Source organism: Stegostoma tigrinum, chromosome 45 (assembly GCF_030684315.1).
Source record: "Stegostoma tigrinum isolate sSteTig4 chromosome 45, sSteTig4.hap1, whole genome shotgun sequence".
NCBI lineage: Eukaryota > Metazoa > Chordata > Chondrichthyes > Orectolobiformes > Stegostomatidae > Stegostoma > Stegostoma tigrinum.
The window spans coordinates 8,124,663-8,137,690 of record NC_081398.1 but is presented as its reverse complement, the minus strand read 5'-3'; the positions used below and the strand labels follow the sequence as shown (position 1 = coordinate 8,137,690).

At 49.0% G+C, this 13,028-nt stretch overlaps 2 protein-coding genes across 2 annotated transcripts in view; one reads left to right on the top strand and one right to left on the bottom strand.

The window, feature by feature from the left end:
- The window catches only part of hdlbpb (high density lipoprotein binding protein b), a 118,804-nt gene extending 110,996 nt beyond the window's left edge, over positions 1-7,808 (bottom strand). The window contains exon 1 of the mRNA XM_048524155.2: positions 7,536-7,808. The gene's annotated coding sequence lies outside the window, so the exon portion shown is untranslated. The remainder of the gene's footprint in view (positions 1-7,535) is intronic.
- LOC125448700 (ephexin-1-like) overlaps positions 7,760-13,028 on the top strand; it is a 43,817-nt gene continuing 38,548 nt past the window's right edge. Inside the window, 1 exon segment of the mRNA XM_059642693.1 lies at positions 7,760-8,213. The gene's annotated coding sequence lies outside the window, so the exon portion shown is untranslated.

The window sequence follows — 13,028 nt, the reverse complement described above, 5'->3', positions numbered from 1 at the left end:
TGTTCCCGACCACTGTGTGGGGTAAGTTGCGGTCCTTGAAGAACGAGGACATCTGGAATGTACAGGAGTGGAATGCCTCACCCTGGGAGCGGATGCGGCAGAGGCGAAGGAATTGGGAATAGGGGATGGCATTCTTGCAGGAGTGTGGGTGGGAGTCGGTGGGCTTGAAATGGATATTGGTTTCTAGGTGGACTATGTTTGCCTACACCTGAGGTACTGGGAGGGTCCGATAACAGAATGAACCCCCACTTAACTTCAGCAGGAAGACCGCAGATGGTGGTCTTTCCATGCTGCACTTTGACAGCAGCTGCCCCAAAGTTTTAGTACACCCCTCGGCACATTGTCCTGGACCTTGGAATGCATCCGTATGCAACACTCAGTCAGGGTCAACTCCTTGCTCCGGAAGTTTTGGGCAAACCGAAGAGCATCTTTTACTAAGTCGATGGTCCTCCAGGCGCAGTTGATACTCTCAGTTAACACAATTGGTGCAGTTAATTAGGGAGTGCTGAACTAGGCAGAGACCATTTACCATCTCAAGTACATGTAAAAGATCCTAAGGTACTGTCTCGTGGAAGTACAGGTTGGTTTGGCCAATATCTTCCTTCAGCAACCATCATCCGGCCCTGTTCCTATCCCTAATGACATCATGCTCGTCGTCACCTTCCTGTTTATGGGTCTTTGCTGCGAGCAGTTGGCTATCAACATTCCTGTTCCCATTGCGACTACACTTCAGAAGCACCAAAAGGAAAAACCTGGAGTTTAAGAGGCGCTACGTAGAGGTGTCAATAGGCATGGTGGTGAAAATTACCGTGTACATAGGCAGGAAGTGATGTCATCGGATCAGTCTGACACAAGGATAGAGCGGGTTTGAGGGGCAGAGTGGCCTCCTCCTATTCCTAATTGAAATGGTCACAAGCAAAAGGGCAAGTTAGATTAGTTTAGATTAGATTAGATTAAATTTAGATTTATTGACACATGAGTGACGATGCTGTGGCTGTAAGGGGGTGTTGTTTCTCCTGCTTTATTTTAAAAGAGAGGTTTTAAGACAAGAGGTAACAAACTGTCTAGTTGGAAATTGAACAGCTTTGTGAGGCTTTGGGTTTCTTTTATTTAAAAAGTTGGAACAATAGAAGCAGCCTGGCAGGGTGTGAGATTCAGGATTTCTAGGTTTTAGGGTTAACTTTAAGCAGCTGTTGCAGAGTGTAAACAGGGTGGAAGCTGCTGGAGTTCTGAGGAAGTAAATGCTACCTTTCCCCTCTTTCAGTTACAGCCAGAAGCTGGGGTTCCTCTCTGCCACTCACTACCTATCAGACAAATCCATTTTCTGAATCTGCCTTTTTACCAAGCGGTTTATGTATGGGATGTTACGATATTGGAATGGTTAATTAGTAATAGGTACCGTACCTATTATTCTGTTAAGCTTTCCAATAGAGTAGTATTATTCTAAGTTCTTCTTCCTTTCGTTGCATTTTAATTAGAGTGTTTAGCTAAACATTGAGTAGTTTGACCAGTCGCATTGCAGCTGGAACACATCACTTCACATTTGCCTTGAAAATAAGAAAAAGTTAGGGTCTAGATGACTTTCTTAAAAATATTTTGAGGGGCTCTGGTATGCGCCATAAAGACCCATATAAAATTACAGCAGAAAGTGTTTTTTTCACGTTACATGCAAAGTATCGCCACGCTGCGGCGTCATATTGAAATGCCGAATGTAATGCAAGATTTTAGCGCAACTGAGTTTTCATCTTTCCCTCCACTTCCTGCTGCTCCTTTAATCACTGCTTGACGTGGGCCAGTGTCTCAGTGATGGGCTCCTGCATCGTGGTTACAGGCCTCTAGCCGCTCCTGCACCTCTGTGTCTGAGCTGGAGCCACGGGCCTGGGGTTGTGCTGGGTTCCATACTTCCTGTTCCCTGTCCGGCACTCGTCCGAACACTGCCGCCAGTCCACCGTCCATGCTGACACTTGCACTCTTTCCAGCGCCTGGGCCTATCCGAGGACTTGCCCCTTGCTCGCCCAGGACTGAGGCCCTGTACCTGTTTCGTAGAATAACTTCAGTTCCTTTCACTTTCTATGTCTTTTCCCCTTCGCTGTGCGTTTTCCTGAATAGTTTTGCAGAGTAAAGTCTTGCTTTACTTAGTTCCTTTCCTCTGGTGAGAGATAGTAAGAACTGCCAATGCTGGAGTCAGAGATAGCACACAGTGTGGAGCTGGCGGAGCACAGCAGGCCAGGCAGTGTCAGAGGAGCAGGAAAATTCTGAAGACCCAACCAGAAACGTTAACTTTCCTGCTCCTCTGATGCTGCCTGGCCTGCTGTGTTCCTCCAGTTCTACGCTGTGCTGTCTCCTCTCCTCCAGTGACCCCTCTTGGAAACGGAGACCAGTGCAAGTTTTGCCGACAGAGGCATGGCCCTTTCAAACCGGGGACATTTCTGGGCCCAGCGGCCGTTCACATTCTTTTTAATCCATCTGTGGGATGTGGGCAGTGCTAACATCCCTAATCGCCCTGGAGAGGGTGAGCTACTTACCTATAACTCCGCAATCCTTGCAAGATAGGGACGCCTGCTGTTAGGAAGGGAATTCTGGGACTTTTGTGATCCAGCAATGGCAATACAGTTCCCAGAATTCAGGCTGGAACTCGAGAAGACGGTGGTCAGAAGGAGGGACATGACGAGAACTATGGACAAGGGTCTCAGCGGTGGATAAGCAGGACATTTGAGAAAGGATGGACTGGCACTGGGGGTGTGCAGAAGGAGGTTCACTAGGTTCATTCCAGAGTTGAGAGGGTTGGCTTATGAGGAGGGATTGATTAGAATGGGGCTGTACTCACTGGAATTTAGAAGAATGAGGGGGGAATCTTATAGAAACATATAAAATTATGAACAAAGTAGGTAAGATAGAAGCAGGGAGGTTGTTTCCACTGGTAAATGAAACTAGAACCAGGGGGCATAGCCTCATAATAAGAGGAGAAGATTTAGGACTGAGTTGAGGGGGAACTTCTTCACCCAAAGGGTTGTGAATCTGTGCAATCCCCGCCCAGTGATGCAACTGAGGCTACCTCATCGAATGCTTTTAGAATTAGAACGAGAATATTTTATCATTAGAATTAGGTTTATTGTCACTTGTGCTCAAGTTACAAAACAATAGGAGTACCGTGAAAGATTTTTGGAAAGCAAAGGAATCAAAGGTTAGGATGCGTGGGCAGGGAAGTGGTGCTGAGTCCACGAGAAAGATCGGCCATGATCTTGCTGAACGATGGAGCAGGCTTGAGTAGCCAGATGGAGAAGGGTCCCGACCCAAAACGTCAGCTTTCCTGTTCCTCTGATGCTGCCTGGCCTGCGGTGTTCCTCCTCCAGCTCCGCATTGTGCTGTTTCCCTCTCCTTCTCTTGTTTCTTGTGTGACAAGGGTAGAGGCAGCAGGCTGCCATTTATCACAAAGATCCAACAGAGGGCTGCTCCCCTCAAGACGTTCCTCTCATATCAATTGGGAAATCCCTCATACTTGTAAAACGCTCCCTCTTTGTTGAGGTATAACATCCATTTTTACTCAACAGCATAACCTTCCGACTAACCACAAACAAAACCCTTAGACAATTCATCAGTAATTTCTAATCTCTTTTGATATACTGTTTGGATGAAGCAATATTTCAGTTGGAAGATTGCTCATTTCTTACAGGAGCAGTAGAAGGCCATTCAGCCCCATTCAGCTTGAATTAACTTTACTGTCCCATGGCGTGGAATGAGTGCAGTGGAAAGTTTGCAATGTCACTACTTACAGCCCCTTCTTAGGTCCAAGATACCTAGGTATTTGCAAAAGAAAGATAATAAATAAGAAATCCAAAAGGATAAAAAGAAAAAAGTACTCTATTTACAGTCCGTTCACCCGCTTCCATACCGCACCGGGCCCAGTCTCCGTACCTGGCCTCCATACCACACCGGGAGGAGTCTCCATACCACACCGGGCCCGGGCCTCCGTACCGCACCGGGCTTTTAAACTCAAGGCTTTGCTTCCAGACTGCAAAGGGCCTCGCCTCCTCGTGATGGCCTTCAGTCCAGGACTTGTCTCCCTGCTATGGCCTCCAATCTGGGCCTTGCCTTCCTGCGACGGCCTCCAGTCTGGGCCTCACCTCCTCCATTCCTATCTGAGTAAGCTTTAAAAAAAAAACACTAAGCAAAGAAAGCAGATGGAGCAGACGAGCTCCGGCACAGGAGCCCCAGTCCACCATGTCGTCAAGATGGAAGCTCTACCTTCCCAGCATCCCTTGGTGTGGGGGAAAGCTCCCAATCTGATTGGCTTGGGCTCAGAGGCGGGTGCAAGTTGGGTCAATCCTTGGCTTGGCCTTTCGTACTCTGTCTTTGCGTCATGTAGCCCTCCAGCGCCAACAGGAATTATCAGGAATCATTCGCCTAATGCCCTCTTACTTGGCACAAAAGAAAGAACTGAAATGACCCAAGCTCCAATCATTTGTTTGTGTGTCTTCAATCAATGACAATGCAGTGTTCGCCATCTCTGATGATGACCTTCCCATTTCTTTGACTGTGCTGAGGTTCAATTTAAATTCTGTGACGGGATTTGAATTCCCGGAGCACCAGCCTCTCCATGATTAGTCCGGTGACAATATCGCTACACCACCTTCTCTATCACATACAGTCAGCATATAGAGGCTAGTAGAGGAATTTGCTGGTGGGGTGAGATTTATCTAACACGTAAGCAGTAACATTGACTTGATGGGCCGAATGGTCTGTTACTGTACATGCTGCCCATTCCATGTCAGATCCATTCTGTCAACCCAAAATCACTACCCTGCGTCACAGCCTGTTTTCTTCCACTTAATCCCACTCCAGCTTCCCCATATTCCCTCCTGCACTCCCATGCCCTTTCGCACTTCCACTATGTACAATTCACATCGACATTCATCCCAATATCTCCCTCTCCTTTCACCTCAGGGTGACATATCCTGTCTTTCCACCCACTTTTTACAAGACTGTGATAACCCCAACATCAGCTCAAATCAGACTTATTCTGATGAAGGGTCCCAACCCAAAACATCAACTCTCCTGCTCCACTGATGCTGCCTGGCCTGCTGTGTTCCTCCAGCTCCACGCTGTGTTGTCTCTGACTCCAGCATCGGCAGTTCTTACTGTCTCTGAATCCTATTCTGGTGTGGGAGTTGAGTGTCGTTGATAATACTGGCATTTGTGGGGTCATACCTTTGGTCCAACTCGTCCATGCTGATCAGATAGCCTATATTAGTCTAGTTGCATTTGCCAGCATTTGGCCCATATCCCTCTAAACCCTTCCTATTCATGTACCCATCCAGACGACTTTTAAATATTGTAATTTTACCAGCCTCTACCATTTCCTTGGGAAGCTCATTCCATACTCGCACCACCCTCTGTGTGAAAAAGTTACCCTGAGGTCCCTTTTAAATCTTTACCCCCTCATCTTAAACCTATGCCCCTCTAGGTTTGGACTCCCCTACCCTGGGGGAAAAGGCCTTAGCTATTCACCCCATCCAGGCCCCTCATGATTTTATAAACCTCTATAAGGTCACCCCTCAAAATCCGACACTCCGGGGAAAATAGCCCCAGTCTATTCAGGACAACAAAGAGTGAAGCTGGATGAACACAGCAGGCCAAGCAGCATCTCAGAAGCACAAAAGCTGACGTTTTGGGCCTAGACCCTTCATCAGATGAAGGGTCTAGGCCCGAAACGTCAGCTTTTGTGCTCCTGAGATGCTGCTTGGCCTGCTGTGTTCATCCAGCTTCACTCTTTGTTATCTTGGATTCTCCAGCATCTGCAGTTCACATTATCCCCAACCTATTCAGCCTCTCCCTAGAGCTCAAACCCTCCAACCCCAGCAACATCCTTGTAAATCTTTTCTGAAACTTTCTTGAACCACGGCAGGTCACTTGCAGTGAGTTGATGCACAGTTCTGTTAGGGAGGGAGTTCCGAGATATTGACCCGGTGATGCTGAAGGAACGGCCGATATATTTCCAAGTCAGGGTGGTGAGTGGCTCGGAGGGGAACTTGCAGGGGGCTGGTGTTCCCATGTATCTGCAAAGCATTAAAATGCTCACTGTACAGAAGGGCTGTGTGTGGAGAGAGTTAACAAGGTGTGGAGCATGATAAACTCAGCAGGCCAAGCAGCATCAGAGGGGCAAGAAGGCTGACGTTTCGGATCTGGACCCTTCTTCAGATAAAGTTATCAGATATTACAATTTAGTTCAGGATTTGAAGCTAACTAGCAGCTTGAGGATGAAGATGGCGGATGGGGATCACAAAGAAACAGGAGACCATTCAGCCCCTCAAACCTATTGTACTATTCAATATGATCATGGCTAATCTGATAACGGCCTTAACACCTCTCCCTTGTCTGGCACCCATAAGCCTTCGCCAATCAAACATTCTAACACTGCTGGATATTTCCAAGTCAGGATGGAAAGTGGTGGGGGCAGGAGTCTGCAGGGGGCACTGTTTCCACTGACTACCTTATATTGTGCCCCCCCCCCCGCACGAGAGGAATACCTACACCTTTCTACAGGTGCACAGCCCTCACACACACACAAACACCAACACAATTCAGAAGATGGTGAGACATTAGTAGGAGCAGAAGTTGGTCATTTGGCCCATTGAGTCTGTTCCACCAGTTAATGGCAGCACAACTGCTCTGCAAGTGGTCAACTGCACTCCCCTCCTTCCTGATTAAAAATCTCCCCCAGCCTCCACAGTGCTCTGTGGGAAGGATTTCCACCCATTCACTTCCTGCAGTGAAGAGATTCCTCCGCATGTCTGGGAGTCTTCACTGGGAGACTCTACCCTGAGGTGATGCGTCTTTGGTCCTGGACTCTCCCACAAGATGAAACACCTTCTCCCCATCTCCCCTGCCAAGCCCCCGAAGATTGTTATGGGGGTAAAACCCGACTCAGAGATAATAGGAACTGCCGATGGTGCAGAGTCTGAGATAACACGGCGTAGAGCTGGATGAACACAGCAGGGCAAGCAGCATCAGAGGAGCAGGAAAGCTGACGTTTCGGGCCTCGACCCTTCTCTTTACCGCAGATGGTGGAATTTGAATTCAATAAAATATCTGGAATTAAGAATCTAATGATGGAACAAATGCTAATTGTCACAAATACCCATCTGGTTCACTAATGTCTAGTCTACAAGTGATTCCAGACCTGTAGCAATGTGGTTGATTCTGAACTGCTCTGAGTAATAAATGCCAGTGGGATGCCTCACCCCATAACGAATAAAGAGGCCTCCCTTCATAAACATGTCCCTTCATGTCTGAGATCAGTCAAGTGAACCTTCATTGGATTGCTCAAGCATAGGAGCTGGCCATTCAGCCCATACCAATCCGCTGAACAGCATCCTGCCTCGACTCACTCTATCCCCCTAAACCTGCATTTGCCATGGCTAATCTAGCTAGCCTACACATCTCTGCGGGAAATTTAGCACGGCCAGTCCACCCGAACCTGCACATCTTTGCAGGAAACCAGACACGGGGAGAACGAACGAACTGCACACACTCACCTGAGGGTAGAAGTGAACCTGGGTCCCCAGCGCCATGAGGCGGACAGTGCTAAGCGCCGAGCCACCGCGTCCTGCTACCACTCCATCTTTCCCCAGATAAGGGAACGGCTGCCCATCCCTCAACACTTCTCATTTGTGAAGGAAAGGGTCGAACTGTTGAGTCTTTCCTTTCTTAGCACACAGCCTATTCGCTACAAATCCCCAACTGAGCTCAATACCAGCCCTTCCCACAATTTGATAAGGCTGCCAGGGGGAAAGATCCCGTGGGTTGTCCCTGGGTTCTCCACGTATTTCCTTTGACTCTCAGACAATGAATATTTAGTTTAGGGAGTCACATGTTCAAAATACATTGCCGTATCGTTTCCTTAAACGCACCTCTCAGAAGTGGGGGCAGATTTGGCAAAGTAATGTTGCAAACGTCTCTCTGATTGTGGTCCTTGGATATTGAATTTCAGATCCTGCTTTTAATCTGCTCAAACGAGAGAGAGAGACATAAACTCCCTCCTCCGAAGAGTTACAATGTTTTTCTGCAGGATTGTCCCTCAACTTTAATATGATTGAAACGTGAAGTCACGACTGCTTCTCCGAAATGTTTCGTTTTATTTCCCCTTCTCCCCCCAACGCTTTGATCGGAACGGTAGCTGGGGCAACTTATTTGCAAAAAGAAATGTGCTGGAGGTAAGCGAATGGCTTTGAGACTTGCAGAACTGTTTCCGAGGCTAACAAATTTGCAGATAGTTGTAAGAGCAGGGGAGTTTAAACAAACTGGGAGGGAATGAAAAACTAATGCAGTTTGTGTGAGGGAGCTGTAGGTATTTGTTAAGGTTCGACTTTTTTGTTTTGAATGATTGTGTACAATGGTCACGCTTTTGGGGCATGTCTCAGAGTATGGGTGTGTGTCGGAGAGTGTAGAGAGGTTTTTTTTTAAACCATGCTTTATAAACAGAAGGAGCAAATCCCACGTTTTCCAATTCCTTTTTAAGCCTTGTTAGAGGACTCAACGAGCCAGATAGAGAGAGAAAGAAATGGGAGAGAGGTTCTTCTTAAAATTGAGGCCAGAAGTGGGAGGGAAGCGCTGGCAGAAGCTGCGCGGCGTGTTGCCTCCCCAGTCGAATAGCCTGGGTACCCCTACTCTCCTCACTGGATTGGGGGTGGAAGCAGCCCGGGTCCCTCTGAGCTTGAGCCTGTTGCCAGAGGGTGGGGAGTGCGCTTAAGCAGGGCAACCCAGTCAATGGATGAAATGTGTTTCGCCTTCCCCAGAACTCAAATCTCTTGCAAGCCGCTGTAGTCTGAACTGGGAATATTGCACAGCAGGAGGGTGAGGCGCCTCCAGGACGGGCTCAATGATCCAATATCCGCTCCTGCATTTCCTGCATTCCCGGTTTCACAGTCTCCCTGGTGTGGAGTCACCCAAGTTAGGACGTGAATCAGTGTCAGGGTTTGGAGGAAGTCCGTGGAAGTGTGTCAGTATTTACGGGGGCGGGAGTGTGTCAGTGTTTACACGGTGGGGGTGTTCCCCATGGGGGGGGGAGTGTGTCAGTGTTTACACGGGGGGGGTGTTCCCCATGGGGGGGGGAAGAGTGTGTCAGTATTTACACGGGGGGGTGTTCCCCATGGGGCGGGAGTGTGTCAGTATTTACACGGGGGGGGGTGTCAGTATTTACACGGGGGGGTGTTCCCCATGGGGCGGGAGTGTGTCAGTATTTACGGGGGCGGGAGTGTGTCAGTATTTACACGGGGGGGTGTTCCCCATGGGGGGGAGAGTGTGTCAGTATTTACACGGGGGGGGTGTTCCCCATGGGGGGGGAGAGTGTGTCAGTATTTACACGGGGGGTTGTTCCCCATAGGGGGGGAGAGTGTGTCAGTATTTACACGGGGGGGGTGTTCCCCATAGGGGGGGGAGAGTGTGTCAGTATTTACACGGGGGGGGTGTTCCCCATAGGGGGGGAGAGTGTGTCAGTATTTACACGGGGGGGGGTGTTCCCCATGGGGCAGGAGTGTGTCAGTATTTACACGGGGGGTGTGTTCCCCATGGGGGGGGGAAGAGTGTGTCAGTATTTACAGGTGGGTGTTCCCCATGGTGGGGGGAGAGTGTGTCAGTATTTACATGGGGGGGGGCGGGCGTGTGTCAGTATTTACACGGGGGGGTGTTCCCCATGGGGCGGGAGTGTGTCAGTATTTACGCGGGGGGTGGCCCTCTTTACATGTAGCCCCCCCCCCCCAGGAGTGCAGTGAGTTGTCACGATCTGGAATATGCTGCCCCGTGTTAGAGGGAGCTGGACTATGGCCTCAATCGGAAGGAGTTACAGGGACCAGGCACTGGGTACACTACTCGTTTGTGAGAGCCAGTCCGGGTATGATGGGCTGAATGCCCACCTCTGTTTCGCTCTTGGCTTTCATTAACAGGGGGATCAAGTTTAAGAGCCATGAGGTTATGCTGCAGCTCTACAAAACCCTGGTGAGACCACACTTGGAATATTGTGTCCAGTTCTGGTCGCCCTGTCATAGGAAAGATGTGGAGGCTTTGGAGAGTGTGCAAAGGAGGTTTATCAGGATGCTGCCTGGACTGGATGGCTTGTCTTATGAGGAGAGGTTGACTGAGCTCGGACCTTTCTCTCTGGAGAGAAGGAGAAAGAGAGGTGACCTGATCGAGGTGTACAGGGTAAGGGTGTACAGAGAGGCGTGGATAGAGTCGATAACCAGAGACTTTTCCCCAGGGCAGGATTGACTGCCACGAGGCATCATAGTTTTAAGGTGTTAGGAGGAAAGTATAGAGGAGACGTCAGAGGGAGGTGCTTCACCCAGAGAGTTGTGAGCGCATGGAATAGTTTGCCAGTGGTAGTCGTGGAAGCAGTCATTAGTGACGTTTAAGCGACTGCTGGACATGCACATGGACAGCAGTGAATTGAGGGGAATGTAGTTTAGGTTATTTTAGTTTTGGATTAGGATTATTCCACGGCACAACATCGTGGGCCGAAGGGCCTGTACTGTGCTGTACTTTTCTATGTTCTACGTTCAGGATAAATATCGGCATCTGTGCTTTTAAAAACAAAACAAAAGTTGCCCCCGTGTCCTTTTGCAATCTTTCCCTTCTCACCTTTAAAATATGGCCCCTAGCCTTGAAATACCCCCACCATAGGGGGGAAAAAAAACACCTGCCACTCAGCTTATTCATACAGGCAGTTCCCCTACAACGTGACAGTTGCGTTCTTGCATGACCTCGTGCTGTAGAAAATCGTATTTGGGAGAAGTTGCTACACCTTTTCAGCAGAAAGTTTGTGTTATTCAAACAGCATCCGTTATTCATCAATGGCATTCTAGCCAATTCGCGTTAACAAAACAGATTTTATAGCAGAACTACCTGTACTCCTCATGGTTTCATAAACCTCTATAAGGTCAGCCCTTAACTTCCCTAGTGAAAAACGTCCCAGCTTTCAACCTCCATTCCTGGCAGCATCCTTGCAAATCTCTTCCGAACCCTGCCCAACTCAATTTCTGACGCTTCGGGCCTAGACCCTTCATCAGATGCTCTCTGATGAAGGGTCTAGGCCCGAAGCGTCAGCTTTTGTGCTCCTGAGATGCTGCTTGGCCTGCTGTGTTCATCCAGCCTCACATTTTATTATCTTGGAATCTCCAGCATCTGCAGTTCCCATTATCTCCAACTCAATTTCTGTTTGTTTCTCTGGGGAAGGTCGAGAGGAGATTTGATGAATGCTTTCAAAGCCAGGATACCTTGTAGCTGAGGGATCTAAGGAGGAATTCGGTGATTATCTGGGGAGGAGGAGGAATGTGCAGAGTAACAGGGAGAAGGCAGAGATGCACCCTTCATTCAGGGACCTAGTGCAGGTACAGTGGGCCAAATTATTTCTTCTGTACCCTGTGACTGCCCTTAATTTTTAATAACCTGTCAATTTGCCCTTCTTTCTTCCCCCCCCCACCCCCCCAACACCCACCATCTCAAAGAAAAAAACCCCAGAGCATTTTCTTTAATGACCTCAACAACTTGCATTTCTGTAGCGCCTGGCGTCGTGCAGGAGTGGCTATTGAGCAGAATGTGACAACCGAGAGATGTCAGGAGACATTGGGACAGGTGATTGATAACCCGCTCGCGAGAGAGACGGAGATTTCAAAGAAGTTTAGTGCCCAGATGACATGAGTTTCACGGTTGGAAAGAAATTAGGGAAGCGCTGTTGCAGAATCGGGGAGCAATGCACCACTGTTGTACCTCGCAGTGAATGACTGTGACGGTGACTCAGCCAGTTTGCTGTTCTGATGGGGATTTGGTTTCAGATTTGGCAGAGTTTCAACCTCAGACAGCTGCTGATGTTGATGAGGCTTCCAGAGGCTAGCTCAGGCAGCAACGTGTTTGACAACTGCTCAAGCAGTACCTCCCCGATGGAATCTTGTCTCTTCGCTGAACAGCACCAAGCCTTTTATGGTGCTCAGTCATCGTCCTCAGTGCCAAATGGCACATTTTACCCAGTCCTGCCCATGTGCCCAGTGCAGGAGGAGGACAGTCAGTTTGTCATGCGTCTGTTGGCTTTTTGCAAGAGCTGTTCTCTTCGTCTGAATAGCCCCTGCTCGCTCCTGAATCCCCATGCACATCATCTCTGCTTCGAGTGGGCTGCCCTTGTCCCAGAGGGCCATTAAAATGAGAGACGACTGGAGCTGTGTTTAACCAGACGGTCTCGCTTTCGAGGCACACAGGAAGCCAGGGTCAGAAAGCCGATCCTGAGAAGATGCATGCAGACTGGAGGCTCTGTAAACACACGCTGTCTATGTTGCTCCGGCTCTGCAGCCGCAGAACAAGTTGGAACAGCCCCTCTTGTGTTTTTGCAAGCTCCTTTTGTAAAAGATTGCTCACAATGCTCCCAAAGCAAATCGGGCTTTGCGGTTGAAAGTTTCAGTGAATGTCTGAAGCCAAGGCACGATATCTGCTAGACCAGGGAAGGACGGCAGTTTCCTTCCCTAAAGGACATGAGTGAAGCAGCTGGGCTTTTCCCAACAATCGCCTAAGTTGCAGAGTTTTATTGATTTCAAATTCTTCCCTCTGCCGTAGCAGGATTCACAGCCAGGGTCCCTGGGACATGACCTGTGGCTCTGGATTGACGGTCTGCGAAGCCATCGCCTCCTCAAGCTCTGGTGCTCCCTCCCTAAACCTCACTGAGGTTACTTTGTTCACCTCCCCTCCTGGAGGCTTCTAGTCCATTCCCCCCCACCCCCCGACAATCCCGACACCCCACTGAGGTGGCTCAGTATCAGACTTTGTTCTTGTAGCAATCTGGTTGTTTGCTGTGGGATGTTCAAGGTGCTCTGTAACTTCATTGTGCAGCACATTTGCAATTATTGGCCAGGCCTGTCCCTTAAAGCGGCTCAGTAGCCATGAGGAAGTGGTGACAACAAAGTCTTGAGCAAGTTTGAAGCTAATTGGCTCAGTGGTTGGCGCTGCTGCCAGCAGCCTGGGTTCGATTCCACCCTCGGGCGACTGTATCT